Source organism: Salmo trutta, chromosome 1 (genome assembly GCF_901001165.1).
Source record: "Salmo trutta chromosome 1, fSalTru1.1, whole genome shotgun sequence".
NCBI classification, from domain to species: domain Eukaryota; kingdom Metazoa; phylum Chordata; class Actinopteri; order Salmoniformes; family Salmonidae; genus Salmo; species Salmo trutta.
The window spans coordinates 14,707,769-14,713,768 of record NC_042957.1 but is presented as its reverse complement, the minus strand read 5'-3'; positions in this window follow the sequence as shown (position 1 = coordinate 14,713,768).

Genomic DNA, 6,000 nt, shown 5'->3' with positions numbered 1-6,000 from the left:
ACCCTGTGGCACCCCCATAAAGACTGCCAGAGGCCCGGACAACAGGCCGTCCGATTTGACACATTGAACTCTGTCAGAGTAGTAGTTGGTGAAACAGGCAAGGCAATCATTTGAGAAACCAAGGCTATTGAGTCTGCCGATGAGGATGTGGCTATTGACAGAGTCGAAAGCCTTGGCCAGGTCAATGAATACGGCAGCACAGTATTGTTTCTTATCGATGGCGGTTACGATATCGTTTAGGACCTTGAGCGTGGCTGAGGTGCACCCATGACCAGCTCTGAAACCAGATTGCATAGCAGAGAAGGTGCGGTGGGATTCGAAATGGTTGGTAATCTGTTTGTTGACTTGACTTTCGAAGACCTTAGAAAGGCAGGATAAGATAGATATATGTCTGTAGCAGTTTGGGTCAAGAGTGTCCCCCCGCTTTGAAGAGGGGGTTGACCGCAGCTGCTTTCCAATCTTTGGGAATCTCAGACAAGACGAAAGAGAGGTTGAACAGGCTAGTAATAGGGGTTGCAACAATTTCAGCAGATCATTTTAGAAAGAAAGGGTCCAAATTGTCTAGCCCGGCTGATTTGTAGGGGTCCAGATTTTGCAGCTCTTTCAGAACATCAGCTGACTGGATTTGGGAGAAGGAGAAATGGGGAAGGCTTGGGCAAGTAGCTGTGGGGGGTGCAGTGCTGTTGACCGCAGTAGGGGTAGCCAGGTGGAAAGCAAGACCAGCCGTAGAAAAATACTTATTGAAATTCTCAATTATATTGGATTTATCGGTGGTGACAGAGTTTCCTATCCTCAGTGCAGTGGGCAGCTGGGAGGAGGTGTTCTTATTCTCCATGGACTTTACAGTGTCCCAGAACTATTTTGAGTTTGTGTTGCAGGAAGCAAAGTTCTGCTTGAAAAAGCTAGCCTTGGCTTTTCTAACTGCCTGTGTATATTGGTTTCTAACTTCCCTGAAAAGTTGCATATCACAGGGGATGTTCGATGCTAATGCAGAACGCCATAGGATCTTTTTGTGTTGGTTAAGGGCAGCCAGGTCTGGAGAAAACCAAGGCCTATATCTGTTCCTGGTTCTACATTTCTTGAATGGGGCATGGTTTTTTAAGATGATGAGGAAGGCATTTTTTTTTAAGAACCAGGCATCATCTACTGACGGGATGAGCTCAATATCCTTCCAGGATCCCCGGGCCAGGTCGATTAGAAAGGCTTGCTCGCTGAAGTGTTTTAAGGAGTGTTTGACAGTGATGAGTGGAGGTTGTTTGACCGCTGACCCATTACTGATGCAGGCAATGAGGCAGTGATCGCTGAGATCTTGGTTGAAAACAGCAGATGTGTATTTACAGGGCAAGTTGGTTAGGATGATATCTATGAGGGTGCCCGTGTTTACGGCTTTGGGGTGGTACCTGGTGGGTTCATTGATAATTTGTGTGAGATTGAGGGCATCAAGCTTAGATTGTAGGATGGCTGGGGTGTTAAGCATGTCCCAGTTTAGGTCACCTAGCAGCACGAGCTCTGAAGATTGATGGGGGGCAATCAGTTCGCATATGGTGTTCAGAGCTCAGCTGGGGGCAGAGGGTGGTCTGTAGCAGGCGGCAACGGTGGGAGACTTGTTTTTAGAGAGGTGGATTTTTAAAAGTAAAAGTTCAAATTCTTTGGGTACAGACCTGGACAGTAGGACAGAACTCTGCATGCTATCTCTGCAGTAGATTGCAACACCGCCCCCTTTGGCTGTTCTATCGTGTCTGAAAATGTTGTAGTTAGGGATGAAGATTTCAGAGTTTTTGGATTCAGACACGGCTAGGACATCCGGGTTGGCAGAGTGTGCTAAAGCAGTGAATAAAACAAACTTAGGGAGGAAGATTCTAATGTTAACATGCATGAAACCAACCACCTACAGTATATCATTCTGTCAGTCTCACCTACTACATAATTCAGTGTGTCTCACCTACAGTATATCACTCAGTCTGTCTAACCTACAGTACAAAATTCAGTGTGTCTCACCTCCAGTATATCATTCAGTGTGTCTCACCTACAGTATGTCATTCAGTCATTCTCACCTTCAGAATATCATTCAGTGCGTCTCACCTACATTATACATTTATGTCATTCAGCATACACTCTCATCCAGAGTGACTGGGGCTAAGGCTCAAGTGCACATCAACAGATTTTTTTTAACCCTTACAAATGAATGGAATATATGTTTTACTACGGAGGTCGTTTTGTGCCAACAAAAAAAGGGGTTAAATGTGTCCAAAAAACCAACATATTCCTGAGCTTTCTTATGTCTCCTAGATATAGGACAGACACTTCAAAACCTTTTTCCTTATTTATTTATTATTTTGCTCTCTGTTTTGCCTTTTTTGAATGTGTTATTCAGTGCATTTCTATGGGCTATAGTAGTATATGTCAAATTCTACATTTTATCCAGTACATTTCTCATGTATTTTTCTACATACACTGCAGGGGTCCTAAAATGTTAAATCAATGATCCATGACATGACCTTAAAACAATTCCATATGTTAGCTTAGTAGAACATTTCTGCTACAAATTCCAAGAAGTGGTGAAGGCTGTTTTTCCACTTAATGCACACCCAAAGCCATATTGTGTGGGCCTACTGTATATTCAGTGCATTCGGAAAATATTCAGACTCCTTGACTTTTTTCATATTTTGTTACGTTACAGCCCTATTCTAAAATCTATTAAGTATTTTTTTTTGCTCATCAATCTACACATAATACCCCATAATGGAGTCGCCAATGACTAGGGTTTTCAATTTGTCAGAGCTAATGGTGGGAGGCTTCGGCGTCTCAGACCCCGTGATGGGTGGGGGAGAGACCAGAGCAGGCTCGGCATCTGACTCCGACTCGCTGCTTAATGGGGAGAACCGGTTGAAAGTTTCTGACGGCTGAATGAGCGACACCGGTTGAGTATTCCGACAGCACTTCCTTCCGGAAGCCATGAGAAAATTGTCCGGCTATGGGGACTGTGCAAGGGGATTTATGTTACTATCTGTACTTATTGGTGGCACAGACACTATTTCATCCTTTCCTACACTTAAATTACCCTTGCCTAATGACTGTGTCTGAAGCTGGGCTTGCTGCACGGCAATCTTTACCATAAGGTGATAGTTCTAGTTCTCCTGAACAGAGTTCAGAGATCAGAGATCCTTGATGAAAACATGTTCCAGAGTGCTCAGGACCTCAGACTGGGGCGAAGGTTCATCTTCCAACAGTACAACGACCCTAAGCACACAGCCAAGAGAACGCAGGAGTGGCTTCGGGACAAGTCTCTGAATGTCCTAGAGTGGCCCAGCCAGAGCTCAGACTTGAACCTGATCGATGTCACGGTTGTCGTCGGTTAAGGAGGACCAAAACGCAGCAGGTATGTGTATGCTCATCTCGACGTTTTAATAAGTACAACATGAACACCAAAACAAGAAAATGAACGAACAACCAACAGTCTGGCAAAGCATAAGGCTCAACACAGAACAATCTCCCACAAAAGACAAACACAAACACACCCACATATATGGGACTCTCAATCAAAGGCAAATAGACAACACCTGCCTTCAATTGAGAGTCCCAACCCCAATGAATCCAAACATAGAAACAGACACACTAGACTCAACATAGAATTCATGAAACTCACCCAGTGCCCAAAACCCCGGAATACTAAATCAAATGCCCTCCTAACTCATACAACACCCAGAACCACATAAAACAAATACCCTCTGCCACGTCCTGACCAAACTACAATACTAATTAACCCTTATACTGGCCAGGACGTGACAGTACCCCCCCTTAAAGGTGCTAACCTCGGAAGCACCTTAAAAACAAAAAACAAAAAAACAACAACCCCAAACAACAACAACAACAACAACAAAAAATTCCCCCTTACTAAAGAGAGGGAAGGGAGGGTGGCTGCCGTCAACGACGGCACTGTGCTACACCCCCCCTCCCCAACCCACCTATATCAGGAGGTGGCTCCGGTTCTGGCCGTTCCAGGCAGTCGGGCCACTCTAGCAGTTCGGGGCAGTCTGGCCAGTCTGACCGCTCGGGGCAGTCTGGCAGCTCGGTGCAGTCTGGCAGCTCGGGGCAGTCTGGGCAGTCTGGCAGCTCGGGACAGTCTGGGCAGTCTGGCAGCTCGGGACAGTCTGGGCAGTCTGGCAGCTCGGGACAGTCTGGCAGCTCGGGACAGTCTGGGCAGTCTGGCAACTCGGGACAGTCTGGGCAGTCTGGCAACTCGGGACAGTCTGGGCAGTCTGGAAACTCGGGACAGTCTGGGCAGTCTGGCCACTCCGGACAGTCTGGGCAGTCTGGCCACTCCGGCAGTTCAGGGCAGTCTGGCCACTCCGGCAGTTCAGGGCAGTCTGGCCACTCCGGCAGTTCAGGGCAGTCTGGCCACTCCGGCAGTTCAGGGCAGTCTGGCCACTCCGGCAGTTCAGCGCAGTCTGGCCACTCCGGCAGTTCAGCGCAGTCTGGCCACTCCGGCAGTTCAGCGCAGTCTGGCCACTCCGGCAGTTCAGCGCAGTCTGGCCACTCCGGCAGTTCAGCGCAGTCTGGCCACTCCGGCAGTTCAGGGCAGTCTGGCCACTCCGGCAGTTCAGGGCAGTCTGGCCACTCCGGCAGTTAAGCGCAGTCTGGCCACTCCGGCAGTTCAGCGCAGTCTGGCCACTCCGGCAGTTCAGCGCAGTCTGGCCACTCCGGCAGTTCAGCGCAGTCTGGCCACTCCGGCAGTTCAGCGCAGTCTGGCCACTCCGGCAGTTCAGCGCAGTCTGGCCACTCCGGCGACTGTTGACTGGCGGGCAGCTCCGACGACTGTTGACTGGCGGGCAGCTCCGACGACTGTTGACTGGCGGGCAGCTCCGACGACTGTTGACTGGCGGGCAGCTCCGACGACTGTTGACTGGCGAGGCTGGGTTTACGCACTTGAAGGCTAGTGCGCGAGCGGGAACAGGACGAGTCGGACTGGGTTGACGCACTTCTGGGTCCGCACGAGAGACAGGAGCTGGAAACCCCGGGCTATGGAGGCGCACAGTCGGTCTAGATCTTACCTCCTGCACAACCCGCCTTGGCTGGATGGAACTAGTAGCCCTGTACGGGCGGGGTGCTCGTACAGGGCAGACTGGGCTGTGCAGGGGCCTGATGGTAGCCATGCGTTGAGCGGGAGTTGGGTAGCCTGGTCCTCGGAGGCGTACCGGCGACCAGATGCGCTGCGCAGGCATCCTCCTACCAGGCTGGATGCCCGCTCTAGCACGGCACCTGCGAGGGGCTGGAATAACTCGCATCGGACTGTGCGTGCGTATGGGTGAGATAGTGCGCTCCTCAGCGAAACATAGCGCTCTCCACCCCATACGCTCCTCCATATAACCACGGGTAGCTGGCTTCCGGCTCTTCCTACGCCTAGCCAAACTACCCGTGTGCCCCCCCAAAAGAATTTCTTGGGGGTGCCTCTCGTGCTTCTCCCTCAGCGCGTCCATGGCCTCGTACCTCCGCCTCTCTGCCTTGGCTGCCTCAATTTCCCACTGCGGGCGGCGATAATCCCCAGCCTGGTGCCAAGGTCCGGCCCCGTCCAGAACTTCCTCCCAGGTCCATTTCTCCCGCCAGTCCAACTCAAAGTCCCTCTGCTCCTTCCTCTGCTGCTTGGTCCATAGTTGGTGGGAGATTCTGTCACGGTTGTCGTCGGTTAAGGAGGACCAAAATGCAGCAGGTATGTGTATGCTCATCTCGACGTTTTAATAAGTACAAAATGAACACCAAAATAACAAAACAAGAAAATGAACGAACAACCAACAGTCTGGCAAAGCATAAGGCTCAACACAGAACAATCTCCCACAAAAGACAAACACAAACACACCCGCATATATGGGACTCTCAATCAAAGGCAAATAGACAACACCTGCCTTCAATTGAGAGTCCCAACCCCAATGAATCCAAACATAGAAACAGACACACTAGACTCAACATAGAATTCATGAAACTCACCCAGTGCCCAAAACCCCG